The sequence below is a fragment of the Dama dama genome, chromosome 3 (assembly GCF_033118175.1).
Source record: "Dama dama isolate Ldn47 chromosome 3, ASM3311817v1, whole genome shotgun sequence".
Taxonomy (NCBI): domain Eukaryota; kingdom Metazoa; phylum Chordata; class Mammalia; order Artiodactyla; family Cervidae; genus Dama; species Dama dama.
The window spans coordinates 21,464,586-21,490,728 of record NC_083683.1 but is presented as its reverse complement, the minus strand read 5'-3'; positions in this window follow the sequence as shown (position 1 = coordinate 21,490,728).

Below are 26,143 nucleotides of genomic sequence, written 5' to 3'. Positions count from 1 at the left end.
AAGGGTAGTGTCATCTGCATATCTGAGGTTATTGATATTTCTCCTGGCAATCTTGATTCCAGTTTGTGCTTCATCCAGCCCAGCATTTCTCATGATGTACTCTGCATACAAGTTAAATAAGCAAGGTAACAATATACAGCTTTGACGTACTCCTTTCCCTATTTGAAACCAGTCTGTTGTTCCATGTACAGTTCTAACTGTTGTTTCCTGACCTGCATACAGGTTTCTCAAGAGGCAGGTCAGGTGGCTTGGTATTCCTATCTCTTGAAGAATTTTCCACAGTTTTTGGTAATCCACACTGTCAAAGACTTTGGTGTAGTCAATAAAGCAGAAATAGATGTTTTTCTGGAACTCTCTTGCTTTTTCAGTAATCCAACGGATGTTGGCAATTGATCTTTGGTTCCTCTGCCTTTTCTAAATCTAGCTTGAACATCTGTAAGTTCATTGTTCATGTACTGTTGGAGCCTGGCTTGGAGAATTTTGAGCATCACTTGCTTCCCTGGTGGCTCAGACTCTAAAGCGTCTGCCTGCAATGTGAGAGACCTGGGTTCAATCCCTGGATCGGGAAGATCCCCTGGAGAAGGAAATGGCAACCCACTCCAGTACTCTTGCCTGGAAAATTCCATCATCTGAGGAGCCTTGTAGGCTACAGTCCATGGGATCACAGAGTCAGACACGACTGAGCAACTTCACTTTCTTTCTTTACTAGCGTGTGAGATGAGTGCAATTGTGCGGCAGTTTGAGCATTCTTTGGCATTGTCTTTCTTTGGGATTGGAATGAAAACTAACCTTTTCCAGTCCTGTGCCCACTGCTGTGTTTTCCAAATCGCTGGCATATTGCATGCAACACTTTCACACCATCATCTTTTAGGATTTTAAATAGCTCAACTGGAATTCCATTGTGTCCATGACTACTTTTTCTCATAGTAAAATTTTTGTATTTAATATAAAACAGTTTACTTGGAGGTAGTAACTATTAAACACATCATATGATATTCTTGGAGGCTCCTCTCTGATATTATTAGCATTATAATATATAATCCATTTACCAATTTCATAAATACACAGTGATAAATTTATCTTAACTCTGCTTCTTCATTCTTATCTTTTCAAAGGATAACAAAGGGTGAAGATAAGAGGTTTTTGAGCACTGGGTAGAAGAAATACATAGGATGAATCCAAAATGATATAGCCATGATAAATGAAAATTGTGATAAAAATATTTTATGTTCAACTACAAATGTTTTTGTTAAAATACATACTATAAGTCTGGTTTGAAGCAGAGCTTATACTTTGATAATGTTTTACAACTTTTTCAATTGTGTCACCCTCCCTCAATTTGTTAAAGCTATATATTTTGGAGAAAGCCATCACTGAATATTGTTGCTTACAATTTAGCTGTCATCTTGGGAAGCACTGTAACCTTCTTTGCTTGAGGGTTTTTGTGGCATTCCAAATCATTATACATAAATTTTTAGCTGGCATTCAAGGCCCTTCACACTATGATATAGACGGAACACTATCCTTCCTTCTCCTCACTCATCCTCACTGGCCATGTTTAATATTGTTCCACTTGCCAGGGAGACTGGATTAAACACTACCCACTGAACAAACCTAAATCATTTTCACATCTGTGCCATTTCTCATGCTGTCCTTTTCCAGGAATAAAACACTCACACATATAAACACACATATGGAAGATGTATATATATCTTAGGATATAATTCACTTATTACATTTCTGAATTTTCCTAAGCACTCTTGTGACTTCATTGAACCTCCAATCATATTTCATAACTAAATTTGAAGACAAATCTTTTAAGTGTTTTCAAGTCAGATGAAACAAAACAGAATCACACAAAGGAACATTCTTTTCGTATTCCATAAAAATGTATTGTTAAAAGCATTTTCTTTATGTAGTCGAATCTCTTATATTAAAAAAGATGTAATATACTCTTAAAAAATGTCCTATATATTATTTTTTCTTGGTCATAAAATGATAGTTGTGTGGTTATTATTTTTGTCCCTTCAAGCTAGCTAGCTTGGAAGTAAATTTAATATTCAATTTTAGTAATTTTATACAAACATTAACTCCCAGGAGGTTAGTTGCTTATTCGTAAGGTGTGGTGCATAGGAGAACCACAGACCCAAGAAACGCAATACTCAGGAATTCAAATCTTATGCTAGTACTCAGTGAATTGAGATCCTAGGCATACAGATGTTTAGAGATTTTGAACCTATGCGTGCATGTGAAACTTCTGTTTTGGGAGAGAAGGACAGGTACATTGAAATATTCTGATAGCAAAGCAGACACTATGACACATTCTGTCTGATCATGGTGAGGAACCATAAGAATAAAGCTGGCAGAAATGAGGCGAGAATTCATGCTGTGGTCAGCTGGTCGCTGTGTAGCCAAGAGGTCATTCAGCCCTAATACACGAGAAAACAAACTCAGAGCTTGTTTTGAACCTGAGACTACTCATGTCCTAGAGTACTGATGAGATGAAACAAAAGCCCTGCTCTCATGAAACAGACATCCTGGTATAGAGTCACAGACAATAAACAAATGCACTATTATTTCAGAGAGTGATAATAGCCAAAAAGCTAAATAAAAGAGAGTAAAGGAAAAAAAGAAAACCATTAAATTAGATAAGATGAATGGTGAAGACCTTTCAAATCAGGTGAAATATGACCAGGGACCTGTATAAAGTAATGGAGGGAGCTATAAAAATTCCTGAGTACTGTACCTTTGGGGCAACCATCTGTATAGTAAGAATTTACTTGGTTGGAAGACAAGCAAGCTAGAAATGGTGGTTAGAATGAAGTGGAAAAGGAGACTGGCGATTTGTAGATAAGGATTTTAAAAATATTTTTAATGAACATTATCAAAGTTAAATCAAGTTTTATATCCATTTATAAAGAGGTAGTAGAGTTTTTAAAAATGATTTAAACTAGGAATGATTATCTCCTATCTATCTACATCCATCCCAGTGCAGCCACCTCATTGTTAAACTTAGAGTGAATGACAACAATTTGGCACACATTTCTTGATATTTTCTGAACTGTAAAGGTTCATGTAGTACTTAGCATTTATTTGTACACTGACAAGTATAAAAAGTACTTGAAGAAGTTTATCATCATGTTTCTTTTCTAATATAAATTCCTGAAAACTTTTCATGTCTGGTAAGCTTACTTTGACTTTCTAATTTGTTGTTGTTTTTGTGACTTTCTAATTTTTTGAAGTTTAATACAACAAGATTTTTTATTATTAGATAACAATGCTTGGATAAAAATATATTCTTATAAAATAATTCAAAATTTTTCAGTTTCTTCTAGCTACAGGAGATATGCAGTTTATCAAAACCACCAGTATAGTAAGAAAGTATGAAGACTATTTTTATCTATTTTTCAAGAAATTTTAAGAATGAGATCATTTATCCTTATTTTTAAACCATAAGATTGAAGGAATTTGGCATATCCTCACACCTGGGAGAATCTCATTAGCAGGACTTACAGTATTTGGATATAATCTAGGACAGTTGAGCTTTACTATATGTAACTGTGACTGATTTGACAGCAATTATTAGTATTAAAAGTTGAAATAAGCCAGAAAGATGACTATAATACTTTGGTTATAAATAATGAAAAATGTACATTTTTTATTACTAGCTTGTTAATAAATACTGCTTATTTAAGAAGTACAGATGGATACATACTAAGATGAAGATTAAGTGAAACAATGAATTATTCTTTTTTCTTTTTGCTAGGGTTTGTGCCTACAGCTATGACCAAAAATAACATAGTCTGTGTCTTTGTAAATCTTGCTTTTTTAAAAATTTTTTCCACAATGATAAACAGGAATTTAATCAATATGTTCAAAAGCATTTTGAAGAGTAAATAATTTCCATTCTTTGTAATTTCAGACTAGGTAGATCTAGACTCCACCCTACTGTGAATAACCAGGGGAAAATGGTTAAAATATAACAACAAATTTGTTTAAGAGCACTGAAAATCTAACAAGATCCTAAAAAGGTATAGTTCTAAGATCTGAGAAGGAAAGTAACTCAGGTCAGTGAGTAGAGTTTGGGAGCTGCTTTTGCAATAAGAACATTATCAGCTCTGGAAGCGATGACTTCGAGGATCAGAAGCCTCGAAGACGAGCTAAGGAAATCAGTCTTAAAGTACAGGGTCCATCAAGGAGGAGACACCCCTGAGAATTTTACGCATATATTGTGGGGTGCTCTGTAGAGCCTAACTATAAGATTCACAATAAAGTAGGTAAATGTTGGCCAGGAATGAATCCCAGTTTTAAAATATGACAAACTGCTGATTGAATGAAGTGATCTAGAGTTGTCAAGCTCATGCTATCTGCCACCCCTAATGATTAGAGTAGCATCCAGGCGCAAATAATATCTATAATGAACCATGTAAAATTCCTGGAGCTCAGCAAGACAATCAGATAAATGAACAGATAAGACAGTGTCATTGAAATCTATGCGGAACCACAGCTCCCAGAAGTGTCTCTTACTGGGAATCCTGGGCAATGTAGCCCATAGCATCTCTTCTGTGATGTAGGGGGAGGGCCTTGATAAGAAAACCATGGTAATGGAGAGTTGACAGTGAACCTGTATCACAATGGGACAGATTTGAACATGATTAAACTTCATTTAACACAGACAGACTGCTGTACCTAATAGAATAATTTACTTTTAAAAAATCAGTTTGTAAGAATTGTATATGCGAACCATAAAGGAAGTCTCAAGAAATTTTAGAGAACTGAAATCATATGAGTAACTTCACTATCCAGAGAGAAATTAAGCTAAAAATAAGACAATTAGCAAATAATAGTTTATGTTCATGAAAAATAATTAATAATGAGTGTTAGCAATATTGTCAGACAAAGTCACTGCATAAAATCTAGATATATTTCTACAATCAAAAGTCAGAAAAGTAAATTTTAAATGATGCTATTCATGAGCTGCAGGATCTTCCCTATGGTTCAGATGGTAAAGAATCTGCCTGCAACACTGGAGACCCAGGTTCCATCCCTGGGTTGGGAAGATACTCTTGAGAAGGGAATGGCAACCCACTCCAGTATTCTTGCCTGGAGAATTCCATGGACAGAGAAGCCTGGCAGGCTACAGTCCATGGGGGTAGCAAAGAGCTGGACATGACTGAGCAACTGACACTTTTACTTTCATACATGATAGCAATATACACATATACTAATACATATGGAAATAAAGTTAATAAATGTCAGAATTCTAAGTAAACTTTAAAATATTTTAAGAGTTATTTGATAAGGTATAAATAAATCAAAGAATATTCCATTTGCAAGATATTTCAAACAGCATTTAATGCAATTCCAATAGAAGTTTCAACAGGCTTGTGTGTGTGTGTGTGTGCATGTGTAAATTAAACTGTGATTATTAAATATATACAAAAATGCAAAGGGTTTAGAATAGTCAAATCATTCATGAAAATGATACATATCATTGAACTAGGATAAAGGACTATAGCCTGTGAGGCTCCTCTGTCCATTGAATTCCAGGCAAGAATATTGGAGTGGGTAACCATTCCCTTCTCCAGGGGATCTTGGGTAATCATTCTCTTCTCCAGGGGATCCTCTGGACCCAAGGACTGAACCCAGTTCTCCTGTATTGCAGGCAGATACTTTACAATCTGAGCCACCGGGGAAGTACATGATAAAGGACAGTTTTTAGTGAAAGACAGAAACATTTATCTGTATAAAAATATGAAACTTGAATATACCTTATATTATATTTAAATATAAATATAAATAAAGCTACAGATTTAATTATAAATGCCAAAATAAAGTGGCACAGATACATACGTACATACATACAGCATCTAGATTATACTATAGTAAAATAGGTTCACAATTTTGTGGTACTGAGCAACTAACTAGGACAGAAAAAATCATTGAAAATAAAGAAAAATATTGATAGGTTGCACTACGTGACTGGAGAAGGCCACGGCACCTCACTCCAATACTCTTGCCTGGACAATCCCATGGATGGAGGAGCCTGGTGGGCTGCAGTCCATGGGGTTGTGAAGAATCAGACACGACTGAGCGACTTCACTTTCACTTTTCACTTTCATGCATTGGAGAAGGAAATGGCAACCCACTCCAGTGTTCTTGCCTGGAGAATCCCAGGGATGGGATAGCCTGGTGGGCTGCCGTCTATGGGGTCACACAGAGTCGGACACGACTGAAGTGACTTAGCAGCAGTAGCAGCAGCACTACATGAAAATTAAAAGCCATTAAATTAGAAAGAAAGCAAATCTAACAGTGAGAAAATACTCTTACATGCAACCAACAAAGACAGCATAGTCACTGCATATGAATGGGTTATTAATAACTCATTAATATCAATAAGAAAATGATGAACAATCTACCAGGAACAAATTGTCAAAGCCACAGTCAAAACACTTTATAAAACAGCTCAACTGGCTCATAAACATTGAAAAAATTATTTAAAACTCATTTGATCAGAGAAATAAATACCAACTGCTATCACAATAAAATACCACTGCATATGTACTGTTAAACTGTTAAAAAGAAAAAAGTATAGAGTTAAGTACTAGGAAAGATAAGGGACAAAAGGCCCACTTAAACAGTGTTAAGACTGTTAATTCATATAATCACCAATATAGCCATATATTATGACTCAATAATTCCATTCCTAGGCCTATTTCCAATAAAACTATATACATAAAAAGTTTATTTAAGATTGTTCTAAGCAGTATTATTATGAATGAATATACTAAAAATAACCCAAATATTCATCAACAGAAGAATAGATTAAAAAAATACAGAAGAATAGATAAATATTGTTTAGCATGTTCATAAAATGAAATCTACCCAACAAAATGAGAATAAATGAAATACAGCTTCATGTCACAACATGGATAGGTTTTACAAGCACAATTCTGAGTAAAAGAACACACAAACGTTACATAATTCATGACTGTCAACTGAGGACAAAAGCAGGCTAATATTTATGATTATTAAAGTTAGGATATTGGTCATCTTGAGTAAGATAGAGAGGGTATTAATTGGTTAGGGTCAAGAGATGATCTGTTGTGTGCTGACAGCATTCTCTTTCTAGACCTGGGGTGGTAGTTGCATAAATTTTCAATTTTTGGTCTTACAATGAGTTTCATATTTATTTTCTTGTGCATTTTTGCTGTACACATGTTTTACTTCAATTTCTAGTGTTAAGAAACTTATAAACATAGCAGTGTTTCTCAAGTTGCCAACTTTAGGCATATGTCCAAGAAAACAAGGAAATTGTGGCAAATGTAAAGGGGTTTTTCTCTGCCTTTTGCATAGGAACACAAAGGTTATTACAAGTGATTATAGAGCTAGACATGTAATTCAGTGGATGGCATATAATTAAGGACCAATAGGGGATCAAAAAAACAAAAAATAGAAAAAAAAGAGAGAAATAAAAGTTTTTTTTTTTTATTAAATCAGCACGTTACAGGCAGCCAGATAGTGCTATGCAGAAAAATTTGCAAGTTCAAAATCAAACCACCAATAATGATGACTTTTTATTGCATGATTTGCAGTCAAATAAATATAAAATTAAATATTTTATAGTTATGTGACCTTGATCATGCCATGATTCAATAGATTTGAGCCTCAATTTCCTCATCTGTAAAAACACCATGTTATATCACATAGGTGTTGTCAGAAATCAGTATAAATATATAAGAATTAGTTTAGTGTCCTGCAATTAGTAACATATAATACATAATATTTCAATTGGTTGTAAATATTTTTGGTAAGATAATCAGAGGTTATTCTCACTGTTTTGAACATCAAATTATTTTAGATGCGTGTTAAGTTGCCTCAGTTTTGTCTGACTACATGCGACCCTATGGACTGTAACCTGTCAGGCTCCTCTCTTGATGAGATTCTCCAGGCAAGAATACTGGAGTGGGTTGCCATGCCCTTCTGCAGGGGCCCTTCCTGACCCATGGATCGAACCCAAGTCTCCTGAGTCTCCTGTATTGTGGGTGGATTCTTTACCACTAGCACCACCTGGGAAGCCCTCTTTTAGGTGACACTTGCTTAATATAATGATAAAGTGGAGATTACTGCTTATACTTTCTAATCTTCCTTTACATGGTAACTACATGTAAACACAATTTCTCCAAATGCAAACACAACCCTTGAAATATCTTCATCTTGGTCTTCTGAATATCTATGCTAAAAATTATATAGTTACTAAGATGGTAAAGAGATGCTTTCAGTGCTGGAGACCTAGGTTTTATTCCTGGGTCAGAAAGTTCCCCTGGAGAAGTGGATGGCTACATGCTCCAGTATTCTTGCCTGGAGAATCCCATGGACAGAGGAGCCTGATGGGTTATAGTCCATGGGGTTACCAAGAGTTGAACAAGACTGAATGATTAAGCACACACTCCTTCACCAGCATTCTCTCAGTTCTCTGCCTAATTACTTCTTCTATTCTGGGTAATTGATATAAAAGAAAATCTTACATTTTGTTAGATATTAGTCTAACTCTTCTTTATAGGAATGAGTACTTTTATGCTAATAAGGGGACCATCTTTCACATGAAATAATCTCCCAACATTCAAGCAGAGTAGACCACAAAAATGGCTTTGTGGCTGACCTCTGCTAACATCTCTAGTTTCATTTTAAATTACTCTTTCTCACTATGCTTTGATGAATGAGACATCCAGGAAAGCATTTTTTTTTTTTTAAAGTTTACCAACTAAGCCCTGAACTCCAGGAGGTAACTTTACCAAGACCAAGAGAAAGTTGAGAGGAAAACCTTTTTATTTGTTTATACTAATGACTTATCTTCTGCCTGTTATTATAAGAATGGGAGAATTTAATTCAGATGACCATTATATTTACCACTGTGGGCAAGAATCTCATAGAAGAAATGAATAGCACTTACAGACAACAAAAGAGTCTGAAATGCAGTACTTGAGTGCAGCCTCAAAAAAGAATGATCTCAATTCATTTCCAAGGCAAACCATTCAACATCACAGCAATCAAGACTATGCCCCAACCTATGATGCCAAAGAAACTGAAGTTGACTGGTTCTATGAAGACCTACAACATCTTGTAGAACTAATACCAAAAAAGATGTTGTTTTCATCATAGGGAATTAGAATGCAAATGTACAAAGTCAAGAGATACCCAAAGTAACAGGCAAGTTTGGCCTTGGGGTACAAAATGAAGAAGGCCAAAGGCTAAAAGAGTTCTATTAAGAGACATTGGTAATCACAGACACACTTCCCCAACAACACAAGAGATGAGTCTGCATATGGACATCACCAAATGGTCAATACAGAAATCAGATTGATTAAGTCCTTTACAGTCAAAGATGGAGAAGGTCTATACAGTCAGAAAAACAAGACCTGGCACTAACTGTGGCTCAGACCATGAGCTCCTTATTGCAAAGTTGATGCTTAAATTGAAGAAAGTAGAGAAAACCATTAGGCCATTCAAGTATGAACTACAAGTTGAGAATAAATTAAATCCCTTATGATTATACAGTGAAGGCAATGAATAGATTCAAGGGATTTGTTCTGGTAGACAGAGTGCCTGAAGAACTATGGACAGAGGTTCATAACATTGTACAGGATGCAGTGACCAAAATTATCCCAAAGCAAAATACAAGAAGACAAAGTAGTTGTCTGAGGAGGCTATATAAATAGGTAAAGAAAAGAGAAGGGAAAGGCAACAGAGAAAGGGAAAGATACACTCAACTGAATGAAAGGTTCCAGAAAATAACAAACAGATATAAGAAATCCTTCTAAGAGAACAATGCAAAGAATTTGAGGAAAACAATAGAATGGGAAAGACTAGAGATCTCTTCAAGAAAATTGGAGATATCAAGGGAACATTTCATGTGAGGATGTGTATTAGTCACTGAATCATGTTTGACAATTTGTGACCGCATGAAATGTAGCCCTCCTCTGTCCATGGGATTCTCCAGGCAAGAATACTGATAGGCACAATGAAAGACAGAGATGGTAGGCAGTGAACAGAAGCAGAAGAGAGTAAGAAGAGGTGGCAAGAATGCATAGAAGAACTATAAAAGGAAGGCCTTAATGACCCAGATACAGTGATAGTATGGTTACTCATCTAGAGTTGGACATCCTGAAGTGTGAAGTCAAGTGGGCCTTGAAGTGAAGTGAAGTCATTCAGTTGTGTCTGACTCTTTGCAACCCCATGAACTGTAGCCTACCAGGATCCACAGTCCATGGGATTTTCCAGGCAAGAATACTGGAATGGGTTGCCATTTCCTTCTCCTAAGTGGGCCTTAGGAGGCATTACTAAAAACAAAGCTAGTGGAAATGATGAAATTCCAGCTGAGCTATTTCAAATTCTAAGAGATGATGCTGTGAAAGTGCTGCACTCAATATGCCAGCAAATTTGGAAAGCTCAGCAGTGGCCACAGGACTGGGAAAAGTTAATTTTCATCCCAATTGCAAAGAAAGGCAATGCCAAAGAATGTTCAAACTATTGTACAACTGCACTCATTTCACATGCTAGCAAGGTAATGCTTAAAATCCTTCAAGATAAGTGTCAACAGTACCTGAACCAAGAACTTCCAGATGTACAGAATGGATTTAGACAAGGCAGAGGAACCAGAGATCAAATTGCTAACATCTGTTGGATCTCAGAAAAAGCAAGGGAATTCCAGAAAAAACACCCAATTCTGCTTCAACTGACTATGCTAAAGCCTTTGACTGTGTGGATCACAGCAAGCTGTGGACAATTCTTAAACAGATGAGAATACCAGACCACCTTACCTGCCTCTGGTGAAATCTGTATACAAGCCAAGAAGTGACAGTTAGACCCAGATATGGAGCAATGGGCTGGTTCCAATTTGGGAAGGGAGTATTTCAAGGCTATATATCATCACCCTGCTTATTTAACTTACATGCAGAGTACATAATGCAAAATGACAGGCTGGATAAATCACAAGCTGGAATCAAGATTGCAGGGAGAATATTACAACCTCAGATATACAGATGATACCTTGCTAATGGTAGAAAATGAAGAAGAACTAAAGAGCCTCTTGATGAGGTGAAAGAGGAGAGTGAAAAAGCTGGTTTGAAACTCAACATTCAAAAAACTAAAATCACAGTAACCAGTTTCATCATTTCATTACAAATAGATTGGGGAACAGTGGAAGCACTGACAGGTTTTATTTTCCTGGACTCCAAAATCACTCCTGATAGTGACTACTGTCATAAAATTAAAAGGCGTTTGCTCCTTGAAAGAAAAACTATGAAAAACCTAGATAGCATATTAAAAGCAGAGACATCTCTTTGCCAACAAAGGTCAATATAGTCAAAGTTATGGTTTTTCCAATAGTTATGTATGGATGTGAGAGTGAAACCATAAAGAAGACTGAGCACTGAAGAATTGATGCTTTTGAACTGTGGTGCTAGAGAAGACTCTTGAGAGTCCCTTGGACTGAAAGGAGATCAAATTAGTCAATCCTAAAGGAAATCAACCCTGAATATTCTTTGGAAGGACTGATGCTAAATCTGAAGCTCCAATATTTTGGCCACCTGATGAGAACAGCTGACTCATTGAAAAAGATCCTGATGCTGGGAAAGACTGAAGGCAAGAGAGAAGGGGGCAGCAGAGGATGAGATGGATAGGTAGTATAACTGGCTCAGTGAACATGAATTTGAGAAGACTCCAATAGATAGAGAAGAACAGGATCCTGTCTTACTCAAATTCATAGGTCACAACGAGTTGGACATGACTTGGTGAATGAATAGCAGCAACAATATTACAAGATTGAAGACAGGAATGTGGTTTGATGTTCACCCCTTGACTATTTATTGGTGATTTTTTTTTTTAAAGTGGAATAGTTCTTAAAATCAAGACTGAGATATTTTGTGTGAATCAGATTCAAATTGAAAGCTATTTGGTTTAAGGAATTTTCTGAATAAGTGAAGTAAATCACAAGAACATTAGTTTCCACCCCTTACATTCTTCATAACTGACCATCTAAAATATTTTTAAAGTAAAAATATTTTCTCTTATGTTTAAGTTGCATCAATTTTATGGTAGCTCTGAATGATAGATCATTTCTCAGTGGATTCCAAAGGCCATCCTAAATTGAAAAAGGTTTGATCTTATGAAGACTATATAATTCTATTTACATTATGAAATGAGCATATACATTAGGAAAGAACTGGAACAACTGTGTTATTGCCAATTCAATTTCATCAATTGATACTGTGCATGTACACAGCTAAAATTCCCTCATATTTTTTAGAAAAGTGTATTAAAAAATTCTTCAAAAGTGGTAAAGATTAAGACTGATCTCAATTCCCAACTTGAAAGTGTTGCTTTTCAAGTTATAATTTCAAGGGAAAAAGAGTAACTTATAGGCACATGCTTATGCTTTGTGTAGAGAATGTCAAGAAAATACTATTAAATCAAAGTGAATTTTTGCCTTGAAATGCATATAAAGAATCATAGAACTGGTAGCAATTTAAATAAAGAGCTTTTTTATATATTAAGGAGCATTCAATGTAACAAGAAAACTCATGAATCTTGAATGCACTTGATCTACCTGGGTTTTAGTTCTCTAGTCTTTAACTTGGAAGAGACTGCTTAATATCTTTCCAACTTTAAAATCATATGCTATTTCATTGAAATGAGACAGTAAAGAAGACTTTAAAAAAAAAGCTCTTAAATCCATGAACTCTTTTTACTTTAAAAATTGACACTTTTGTTTAATATCTCAGACCAAAAGAATAAAAGTGATAAATATTTTATCCAATAAAAAGGCTTATGGTGTAGAGTCACTGTTATACTAAATTGGTCAGTTTATATCAATCAAGTATTTAATTGTCAATATTTGACAATTTTCCAGAACAACTTCTATTTTCAAGAATATTGTCTCATGTTTTCAGAAATCAAGAAAGTAAAGTAATGTGTCCCAAGTGTTAATTGAAAAATACACTCACTAAGCTCCTAAAATACATAAAAAATATGTTACATATGTAGAATATTAAGTAATATTGATGCTAAATATATATTACATATAAATTATAGTAAATGTGTATGCTACCACCCCTACTATAAACTGATAAAAGAGAGATATAGTGTTAAAGCACAAGAAATCTCAATAAAATATATTTTAGAGAAGTTCAGGGAATTTTTGTAGACAGGACATGCTGTCAAATAAACTAGAAACTGATTCTGAAAACTAGTTGGCTCCAGTAAATCTTCTTAAAAGAGTTTCTAGAGGATTATGAGTAACAGAAAACATCACTGTATAAGTGAATGTTTCCATCAGGATCTGTATAGCCCATGTCTATTACAGGTTCTGATTTCACGTTGTCACTCCACATAGTCATTCAGTTCTCCCCCGAGCCCCATGGTTTCTTTTCTAACTTGTCCATCAGATGGTTCCTGGCTTATGACAGCTGACAAAATAAAAATAAAATCCTAGTCACAAATATCTCTTCTACCTAATTCCTAGGTGAGTTCTCAAATTTAACATACTTAAGAATTACCAAGAGGGCTAGTGAAAGCATCCATCCCCAGACATTCCTGTTCAACGCGTTTGGAATGGTACTAGAAAATGTCCATTTCTAACAAGCTCCCAAGTGATGCTGATCCTGAAGTTCTGTGAACCACACTTTCAGTCGTACTGTCTTAGGTGATTTAGATGGACACCCAAATCGATTAGAAGTTCAAATTTTAGCCAACCCTGCTTTCCTCCATTTCTAAAATATTAGAAGCTCATTATATTTAGTATTTATAAGCAATCATTTATTTTCTATTTTTTTTATAATAAACAAACTGAACAACTGCTAATTTCACCAGAGAGGCACTATCTTTTTGGCCAAATTAAGCAACTTAATAATGACCAACTTTCTGACAGTTCCAACCAATTGCACTTTCATTAGATAAGAGTCATGAATTTTAAGAGCGTTTCCAAAAGTTGTTTATTTCGACTGGCTCTCACACTTTTACAAATTGAACATAATAGTGTCTTTTTTTTCTTGGTATATAATTTGTGTGTTTGTTTTGTTTTAGGCAAAAATGGCAAAAGCAAAATCTTTCTTTGAAAGAGAGACAATTCCTCTTTGATGTTAATTAGCACAATTGAGGGGTAAAAGTCTCAGATTTTTTTTTTTTGTTTGTTTGTTTGTTTTGTTTCATCTTCCTCCTAACCCCTGCCACTCTCGCTAAAGCAGTTCTCTCTAAAATGAAAGGCTAACAATCCAGACTCCCTTCTATTACCAAGGAAAAAATGTACATACTGATGTCCACAAATCTATAACTTTGAAAACTGAAGTTACAAGTTTAAAACACATGTTAACTTTTCTGATCATTACATTTACGAGCACAATAAGAGAAGATGCTGAAGGGCTAGCTTCTCACCCTGGATTGCATTAAAACTTCTCAAACAAACCCTTTCTGGACAGCCCATTCTTAGAAACTAGATCTTCCCATGTTGCAACAGTCTTGAAGGAGATTCATGCTCTGGCAGCCTAAGGATAATAGAATACTGGTGACATTTGTCATAATGATGACATTATATTATATCAGCTACTAAAAGAACTAAGTAAAGCCTCTACTGGGGAAAAAGAAAGGAGTGAAGAGTGTTACCTATGATTAAATGCCACTATCAAACAGAGAAAGATGAATTATACACTAAAGGAGCTTGTTTTATAAGAACATACTATCAGTAGAGGCAATCTGATATGACTTCAAAAAATGTCATTGACGTATGATACAAACTATGTTTCTAAAGAAATAAAGCATTATTAATGATTTTAATAGATTTGGTTATTTCACTAAATGTTTGAGTCATTCAGTAAAAACTGGACTTTAGTAGGTAGTTTTCTAATTCTATATGAGAACAATGATTTCTTAACTGAAAAAAATTTGAAAATATTTTTATGTATCTAGATAGTACATAGGATCTAGCAATACTGGGAGTTTTTTTTTATCCCTAGATATATCAGTATGACTTTATAGTATGATATATATTTTGCCTTAATTGTGTTTTACTCTTATAAAATGCATAGGTATACATGGTTTGTTTGAATGTCTATAAGCCAGTGTTAGAGTGTATAATTTGTAGGATTTTGGAAAAATAGGGTTGTGGAGATTGTGTAAAACAAACCATAAATGGAAAGAAAGAAAAACATTAAATTCCATGACACCTTTATAAGCCAAAGGGAAACCCAACATGTTTTGCATCTCTTAAAAATACACTCTTAGCAATGTTTTTAGTACGTTCAAGAAAGCCACTGTCATGTTATCATTCAAAGATAGTCTTCCTATTTCTAGCTGTTCTGTGCTCCCGGGAAAAGTCAGTCGTTGAAAAACAATTTAGAATAAGGGGAAAAGAAAGCAAATAAATAAAAGGTTAGATATGATTCCAGAATCCACCCATTAATGACATGGAAGCTTGAAGAAAATATTCAACTTCTCCAAGCTTTAGTTTCCATCTCAGGAACCACATAAGCTTGCCAGCATTTTGTTTGTTTGTTTGTTTGTTTTTTGGTCACTTTATATTTTGTGTAGCACTGGAAAAGTTATTTTTTAAAGTGCCTACTTCTAAGATTAAAAAGGGAACAGTACAAGAAGCTATGGAGTGAAGATATACAGAAACATGTAATTTAAAAGATCAAAACTTAAGATGTTAGCTTAAAAGAAGAGTGAATACAAAGTTTTCAATGACTTCAAGTTTTTATTAAAGATATCTATGGTTCAACTTTCTACCTATTATGAAGACCCATTTAAATGTTAAAGAACTTATGAAAACTAAGAGCATTAGAAATCAGTAGAAAAGATAATTTTTGTTTGCTTGTTTGCTTGTTTGTTTTCATTTAGGAGCTCTTATGAAATACATTTCTATATTTTTAAACAAATTCATTCTGAAAAGAACTAGAAAAATACCTATGAAAAGAAACCAGACATGTTAGCTAATGTCTTAGAAAATAAATTTAAAATGCAGAATCAAAGGGGCTATTGCTTTGCTTACACTGCTGAAATGTCTAGGAAAAAGAAAGCAATAAAATTCATATAATTTAAATTTATTATAAATTAGAAAGCAGTTATAATTTTACTAAGGGATGAATAAATACAGAGTACACCAAATTCACACATTCCTCAAGGTGCTCCAGAGATAACTTCACAATTACATACTCACATGTGGGTCAGTACAACTCCTTTCCCTGCAGTTCAGATATTACATGTGGCTTGGAACCAGGGACCAGGAATGGAAAAAGGATAATTTGATCTTTTCATCATTTTTCCACTTTCTTCTTACAGTCTGCCTTTTCTATTCACTATACTGTCTCTGGTTCTTTCAAAATCAAGGTATAGAAACTGGGTATAACTTTTTAAAAACAAGGAAAATAATATCATTCATGAGTTTCTCTTCAGAACAAAAGCTGTGTGCTTCATGAGAAGACCACTTTTCAAAGGGAAATTCTGCTTGGAACTCATTCTGAAAGATTGATCATTAATATCATATATATTTGTCCTTCCAAATTGACTGGAACTTGCTTCTTTTTTCACTGTCATGGAAGTTGGTCTAGCTAGTGACACTAGACTTCAATATTCTTAGGATAAGATGTGGGCACAAATATTATACCTATTTTCACAAATGTCTCCATAGTCCTGGGAATCCCAAGTTTCTAGCAGAACTCACTCATGATTTCTTTAGTCATAGCATGGGGCAACCCTACAATTTCTGCATTATAGCACATGTCCTTCTGAGAGTCCAGCCTTCTCCTTGGAGACATCAGAAATATCTTTGTGTTTCTCTTACTGACATCTACAAATTTGAATGTGAAAGAAGTGTATGCTTAGGTTTGAAACATTTCAGCATCCTGGATTCCTACAAAATCTTTTTGATTAATCAAAATTCTTCTAACAAATCTGCAATTTTTATAAGCTATATGGATTTTAAAGTGGAGGTGATGAGTAGATTCATGGGATTAGATCAGATGGACAGAGTGCCTGAAGAACTATGGACAGAGGTTCACAACATCATACAGGAGGTGGTAACCAAAACCATCCCCAAGAAGAAGAAATGCAAGAAACCAAGTGGTTGTCTGAGGAGGCCTTACACATATCTGAGAAAAGAAGAGAGGGAAAAGGCAAAGAAGAAAGAGAAAGATATACCCAACTGATACAGAACTCCAGAGGCTAGCAAGGAGAGATAAGAAAGCCTTATTAAGTGAATAATGCAAAGAAATAGAGAAAAACATTGATTACACTAAAGACTTTGACTATGTGGTCACAAAAAAACTGTGGAAAATTCTTCAAGAGATGGCAAAATCGGATCATCTTACCTACATTCTGAGAAACCTGTATGTAAGTCAAGAAGCAATAGTTAGAATCAAACATGGAACAATGGACTGGTTCATAATTGGGAAAGGAGTATGTCAAGGCTGTATATGGTCACCCTGCTTATTCAACTTGTATGCAGAGTACATCATGCAAAATGTCAGGCTGAATGAATCACAAGCTGGAATCAATCAAGATTGCCAGGAGAAATATAACCTCAGATATGCAGATGATACCACCCTAACAGAAGAAAGTGAAGAGAAACCAAAGAGCCACTTGATAAAGGTGAAACAAGAGAGTGAAAAAGCTGGCTTAAAACTCAACACTCAAAAAACTAAGATCAGGGCATCCAGTCTCATTACTTCATGGCAAATAGATGGAGAAACAATGGAAACAGTGACAGACTTTATTTCCCTGGGCACCAAAATCACTGCGAACAGTGACTGCTGCCATGAAATTAAAAGACACTCGCTCTTTGGAAGAAAAGCTATGACAAACCTAGATAGCATTTTAAAAAGCAGAGATATTACTTTGCTGACAAAGGTCTGTATAGTCAAAACTATGGTTTTTCCAGTAGTCATGTATGGATGTGAGATTTGGCCCATAAAGAAGGCTGAGTGCCAAAGAATTAATGCTCTCATTGTTGTGTTGCTATTTACAATAGCTAGAACATGGAAGCAACCTAGACGGTCATCAGCAGATGAATGGATAAAGAAGCTGTGGTACATATATACAATGGAATACTACTCAGCCATAAAAAGGAACACATTTGAGTCAGTTCTAATGAGGTAGACAAACCAGGAGCCTATTATACAGAGTGAAGTAAGTCAGAAAGAGAAATATGAATATTGTATACTGACGCATATATATGGAATCTATAAAGATGGTTTTGATGAATTTATTTTCAGGATAGCATGGAGAAACACATAGAGAACAGACCAACGGACATGGGGAGGAGGAGAGCGGGGAGAGGGTGAGATGTATGGACAGAGTAACCTGGAAACTTACAATACCATTTGTAAAATAGATAGCCAATGGGAATCTGCTGCATCACTCAAGGAACACAAACAGGGGCTCTGTGACAATCTAGAAGGGTGGGGTGGGGAGGGAAATGTAAGGGAGGTTCGGTTTGGGAGGGAGGGGATATGGGTATACCTATGACTGATTTTTGTTGATGTCTGATAGAAAACCACAAAATTCTGAAAAGCAATTATCCTTCAATTAAAAATATAAATAAAGTGGTAAAAAAAAAATTGTGGTATTGCAGAAGACTCTTGAGAGTACATTGGACAGCAAGATCAAACCAGTCAATCCTAAAGGAAATAAACCCTGAATACTCTTTGGAAGAACTGATGCTGAAGCTGAAACTCCAATAATTTGGCCACCTAATGCAGAGATGACTCATTGGAAAAGACCTTGATGCTGGGGAAAGATTGAGGGCAGAAGGAGAAGGGGGAAAAAGAAGACGAGATGGTTGGATGGCATCATTGACTCAACAGACCTGAGTTTGAACAAATTCTGGGAGATGGTGCAGGACAAGGAAGCCTGGTATGTTGCAGTCCATGGGGTTGCAAGTAGATACTACTGAGCAACTGAACAATATATGGAGTTATATGTGCTGCACTGCTTTTATTGCCTCTCATTATACCCTGCAAAGTTTTGCCTGGTCTGCAACTGCTCTGGAAAATGTATATGCAATTCTACCCATTATCTTCAGGTTTGGCTTCCCTGGTAAAAATTCAGAGAAAACATGAAAATACCCTTGTGAGACCTTGTTCCCATTAAAAAGCTGAACAATAGGAGAATATTAATCCAGTGAGCAAAAGCAGGGGGTGAAAGGAAGAAATAGAGGTAAAAGGAGTGGAAGTATATTAATATCCTTTTTAAAACTTAAATGTATAGCCTGAAAAATAGAATTTTAGTTGTATGATAAATCAGCAGTTACAGAAATGGATATTTGAAATCTATTAACATTGATTGCCTTTGGAATTTACCCAGGAAACTGGGAATTAAGAAGGCTTTTAATTTCATATCATCTTGTATCCCTGCAAAGAAAGATGGTTGTGCCCCTGTCCAGACTGCCCTCCCTTTCTGTGGGTGTGAGTGTGCGTGCATGCACATGTGAATCTGAAAAATTGACTGACTGACTAATATTCTTATATAGTGGGTGACCTTCCCTGCTCTAACCAGATATTGGGTCAATTTTCCTCAAACACAAGAGTGGACCTAAGTATACATAAAATATATTATTTTTGTCTTAAATATACCAATAGAGTACTTAGTAGGGGAGACATATTCATTCTTCATCTTATTAAACAATCTTTTTAAAGTGTTTCTTGTTTGCTGGGCAGTAAAGATATAAAGGTTATTAAGATATACTCTCTATAGTTCAATAAAATATAATATACAAGAGAGTGGGATGTTTTTAACAAAGTTTTCATGGTAAAGTTCAGACAATTTTTTTAACATATAGAAACTGTTTCACTGAGAATGTTGAATAAGTAATTTAAGTCTTTTTCAAGTTTCTTCAGGAAAAATAAATTAAATGATTTACTAGATCTACTAGATTTAGATTTAAGATTTAACTTCTGTTTTAAAAGTCTCATAAAAATTCATGTTAGCATCAGAATTGATTAAATTCTCATCATATATACTTTCACACTAAAATTAAGGGAAAATACTTTTGAAAAATAGTTTCATGAATTATTTTTTAAAGGGATCAAAAACACTGCTGTCCATCCATGACTAATGAGAACAGATTTTGAAGCTTCAGGGGTATCAATTGCCTTGATCCTGGTCTGTACATGATTTTTCTGGCAAAACTCAGCTACTGCAGTTAAAATGCCTAAGCTGTCCCTTCTCCTAGGGGCAGAGAGATGTCTGATTAAAATACTTCTGCCTTCTGCCCATTCCTACTTCCAATGAGAATGAACACCTATTGTATTCAACTACTCCCTTCAGACAACCTGTCTGCATTTGGTCACTAACATAATCTCTTATTTAACATTGCAAGGAAGCCATGTTCTGATTTGATATTTCTGATAACTCAGGGGAGAACTTTATAACATTTTTTTTTTTGCCAATTTCAAGTAAAGATAAAAATTTCTGTGAACAGCATCCCTGATTCCATTATTGCTTTTCTTCTCATCAGAATATAAACATAAGAGCTTCTTATTTATACACTGTACTTCCATGTTACATCCATTTTGCTACCAATACGAAGATTTCCATACAACATAACAGTGCTTAAGTATATATATTTTTAAATAAAATTAGTACCTATTTTTAAGCAAATCACAAAATTCAGAAAGTATGAAGCCTGGAACTTTGCTAAGTTCCTAAAATTATTAACTTACTTCATTTATTATTTCAAGAATATTTAGCAAGTGGATACAATGTGCCAAGGACTCTTCTAGTCATTTGGGTATATCTGTGTGTAAAAGAGAATAGATTCCTATCTTCATGGAGATTATATTTTAACAAGGAGAGATAGACAATAAAACTGATATAGCAAATGCATTTTCTACCATTTACAAGTATGAAGACTGAAAAAAGCTTGTCAATATATAGAGATCAAGAGTGTCAGGGACTGGGAAATATAAGGGTATTATTAAATAGGGTGATATGACAATTCTCCTTGAAATGATAAAATTTGAGTAAAGATTTAAGAAGGTAAGTTGTTTAGTCATATGGATTTCTGGATTCATTCCAGAAGAAACAAATAGCACGTATACAATCTTTACAGGGCTTCCCTGGTGGCTCAGTGGTAAAGAATCTGCCTGCAATGCAGGAAACCCTGGTTCAATTCCTTGGTTGGGAAGCTCCCCTGGAGGAGAGCACGGCAACCCACTCCAGTATTCTTGCCTGGAGAATCTTAAGGACAGAAGAGGTTGGTGGGCTACAGTCCATGGGGTAGCAAAGAGTTGGACACGACTGAAGTGACTGAGCACGCACCATCTTCATGGGACTTTTTCCCAAGGCTCAGACAGTGAAGAGTCTGCCTGCAATGCAGGAGATCCAGGTTTGATCCCTGTGTTGGGAAGATCCCCTAGAGAAGGGAATGGCTACACCAGTATTCTTACCTGCAGAATCCCATGGACAGAAAGGAGTCCAGTGGGCTACAGTCCATTGGATTGCAGAGTCAGTCATGACTGAAGACACAAGCATGCACAATCTTTACAGTGGAGCCAAAGAGGCCAGTGTGGCCGGAATATTTGATTCGGGGTAAGGACAGGAAAAATAGAAAATGAAGTCAGAGAGTTAAGGAGGAGTTGGAGGTGTAAGATTATAAACAGCTTCATAAATTGCATAACAGTTGTGACTTTTACTCTGAATGAACTCGGAAGCTATCACAGTTTGGAGGTGACATGCTCTGACTTTGGCTTAGAGTGATACCTCCCATTCTAGTGGCTTCTGTATATTGACTTTGTATTGGACCAAGAGTAGAAGTCCAGTTAGGTAGCTACTGAAGTAATCTCAGTTAGAAGAGAAGATGAAGACTTGTTTGAGGGAGGTACCAGCAGATCAGGTAAGAAGCTTCAAGATTCCAGAAGAGACAATATTGCCAGGAAGTGGAGAAGAGAGTCAAGGAGGACTCCAGGAATTTTGGTGCTAAGCAACTGAAAGGATTCATTTAGGTATAAGTGGGTTTTGGAGGAGAAAAAATAGGGGTCAGTAATCCACATATTCTGTTTGAAGCTCAAAAGGAATAACAAACTAAACATATAAATGGAGGACCATTGGCAACTATATTGTACTTGAAGTTATTAGGCTGCATGAACTCACCAAGGGAGGGAGGCTAGTTCCAGAAGAGGAAAAGACAGAACTCTGAATCTTGAGATGGGTTAGGAATATAAGGATAAATGGACAGGGTTAATAAAGAACAGCTGTGATGTATAGTGGGCGTCCCTGGTGGCCCAGACATTAAAAGCGTCTGCCTGCAATGAGGGAGACCTGAGTTAGATCTCTGGGTCAGGAAGATCCCCTGGAGAAAGAAATGGCAACCCACTCCAGTGCTCTTGCTTAGATGCAGCAACATATAGTAGTATCTTGGAGAAGAAGTAATGAAATAATCAGAGGAGAGAATGAACATCTGTGTGAAGAGCTGTTAACAGATCCAATAAAATGTGGGCCGTGAAATAATACCTGGATTTAAGAGTGTGGACATCACCAGTGAACTGGACAAGAGCAGCAATACAAGAGGTAAGAAAACAAAAGTCAGGCTATAGAAGGGTCTAAGAAAAGTGAAAAGAGAGAATAAAGAAATGCAATATGCTCAACCTTTCCAAGGAGATTCATTACAAAAGAAAGGAGTCTTTTAACATGAGTCATCAGGGTTTTATAGATGAGAAAAACAAAACTGATAGAATACATAAGTGACAAAGTCAAACAGTTTGTAAGGAATAGAAACTGATTCAAATTCAAACCTGCCTGTCTCTTTTTGTTGTACTCTGCTATTTTCACAAATAGCCAAAGAAATCGGAGAGTGATCAATGAATTCTTATTTTATGTGATTTTTTGAGAATTAAGTGATTTATTTATACTAATTGTATGGCACAAAATTGAGCACATTATAGGTGAGAAATACAGGCTAGATTTCTTCTCCTAATGTTCCCTACTCCTGTTTTCTGTCTGAAATATACAGGGTCATTGGGAAGCATAAAGCAAGTATTTATTGCTTATGAACCATATGATAAGATGAAATATATGATAAGCTACTAAAAGAACATATGATATTTGCAACTTACATTTCTTTTTATAACATAGGGATACAAGAAATGTATTTTTGTTCACATTTTGTCATCAGAAAAAAAGGAATATTAGATCCTATCCAGGCTTCCCTGGGGGCTCAAATGGTAAAAAAATCTGCCTGTTATGCTGGAGACAAGGGTTTGATCTCTGGGTCAGAAAGATCCTCTGGAGAAGGGAATGGCAATTCACTCCAGTGTTCTTGCCTGGAGAATTCCATAGACAGAGGAGACTGGTGGGCTACAGTCTAAACAAAATGTGGGCCTCTTCAGCTAACTGATAATACAAGTATTTGTGTTTAATTTATAAACTTACATTACTCTAAAAAATAGCTATTCACCTATGTAAGGAAGAAAGTTAGAATCTCCTATTAGTTTGTCCCCAATATTATTTAAAGTATATTTTCTTTTGTAAATTTTTTTTGTTTAATGACAGCACAATTTTGAAAATGAACATCATGTGATTTGGAAATATTCACATTATTTAGATAATTATTTCAGTTACTGAACAGAATAAAAATGAATCTAAGTATGTATAAAATGATATTTAAGGATTAGTGAGCATACATGGTTGTTTATATTTCAACACCTTAGAAAAACACTTCACTGCAAGGGCGATGGTAGCCTTTAGAGAACTGGCAAGTGGTAGAATGAGGTGATTTAATAAAGGCTTTACAAACTCCCTCTGGCTGATTTATGCAGAATGGATCAGAGCGATTATAAAAGCCTAGTATTAGAAGGCTGTCAATGGAGTTGAGATGACTGACAAGGTGATGTGAAGAAAAAATATACCAGCTAGATACCATAATTACTGGTTCAGCCAAAAATTTAAGATATGAACATCCAAATGAAATTTTTAGCCAATCCAACATAACAGATGAACTAAATTACCTATCTGTTTTGTAAAATGTGGAATTGTGTGAAAGAAAGAGGAAAAAAATAACTTTCACTGATTGGGTACACCTCAGTTTGAACAGATTGAGTTTGAGAGACTGGCAGTAGAATTCTGGAAAGACACTGGAAATCGAGATTAAAATTTACTGTAAAGAGAGTTACTTTTTCAGTTTGGGGCAACATCAGCCTAGAAGGAGTCATCAAACCATTAGAAAGACTGGCCTTTCCCTAGCCACAAGGTTTTGGGGTCTTTGTAGAACACTTCTCTTTTATGATACAAAGCCTCTAAACTTGAAGAGACTGAAGTGGGAAAGAGAAAGGTTTAGACTCTATTATAAAAGGAAAAAAGTAATGAGAAAGAGAGACTCAAATTTCCTCTGTTTCCCATCAGTGGGCTTCCATGGTGGCTCAGCTGGTAAAGAATCCACCTGCAATGTGGGAGACCTGGGTTTGATCCCTGGATTGGGAAGACCCCTGGAGAAGGGAAAGGTTACCCACTCCAGTATTCTGGCCTGGAGAATTCCATGGGGTGGCAAAGACTGAGCGACCTTCACTTTCACTTTCCCATCAGTGCTTTTTCTTTTCTGGGAAGATCCAGACACATTGTTATGTTCCCATAACATAAATGGTGTATTTATTAATGCAACTTAATTTTTAGAAGAGTACATGAAAATGTGCATACTGCCCTCAATAGAGTTATAATTCAATTGTGAAGCAAAAGCAATTGCCTTCTGCTTTTATTTCAAAATTCACAATTATGCAATATTTCAGAGGAAAGTTGCACAACTGAGTCCTAAATGGAATTTTTACTTTCTCACTTTACATGGCTTTTCTTAACCAGCTTCTCTTTTTGCCAAATCCCTCTGTGACTGATAACTCTCCATCCATACCTCTCGATCCTACCGTATTATATATCATCTTGATTTGTTCCCTGTTATATTTCTACCTCACTGTAGACAAATTCAGAGTTTTTGGCCTCTTTGAATTTTTCAATCTACACTTTATTGGGATCCAACAGAAGACCAGCAGGAAAGTTGATCAAACAAATGCTCTTCCATAGAAGAGCTATGTCTATTGTATGTGTTGTTGTTGGGAATAAGGGGCTACAAATACTTCTATAGTAATTATATTTTGTCCCTGAGAGATGCGATATCATTTTCAGAATTTTTAAAATACATACAAAATGTGTGAAGAATCTTCTCACAAAAGATATATATTCTAAAATCATGAAGTAGCTAAATTCTCCATCCACAGTTTTAAATTCTTAAGTATACTAAGCCAATAATCAGAAACTCACACACTTTCAAAAAAGGATAGAAAAACAATTAGTCTTTCTCTTAATTAAATGATGAAGCAATTCAACCAACTCAGCTTTTAAATTTAATCATAATTAATCTAAATAGGTATACAATGCTGTATTTAGTGGTTCAATAAGTCAGTAGGCATCTGGCAGAATCATTCCAACTCTATAGGCTGCTTCATTTATTCGAAAAGTGATAACAAGACAGAAAATCATTAGGAAGTTTTTTGTTGTGATGACAGTGCATTTTTCAAAGTTTGTCTTGAGATATACTAAAAGATATAAACCTCATACACATTTAGAGTAAAAGAATTCTTAGATCTGATATCAAATGCACGAACCACAAAAAGAAAAAAAATGAAATCAGACCTCATAAAATATTTTGCCTTGCACAAGGCTATGTAAAATAATAATACAGTAACTAAAGCTATAATGAAGGCTTCATGTTTTACATATGTCAATCACTTATTTAATTTAATGTTCTTACATAGACTATATAAAGGTCCAACATAATAGCTGGGTTGTACTGAGAGCAATTTGAGATAAAATGTAATGAGTATCTGGTTGTTTTCATCAGATTATTTGGTTCAATTTGCTTAGTCTACCATTACTGAAGGTAGAAGTTTTTAATTCAATTTTCAAAGTATCATTTTATTCTCGACCTCTAAAACAGTAAATATTTTCTGCAAAAGACATATCGTCATAATGGATGAAGAAGGCATTGTACTATACTACCATTAGATGATAATTTGGACAGATAGAGAGAAAGAGAGGAGACCTGTTTATAGGTATAATGCATGCATAGACTCAGGTAAACATAAATGAACTCCTGATTTGAGCATGGTGA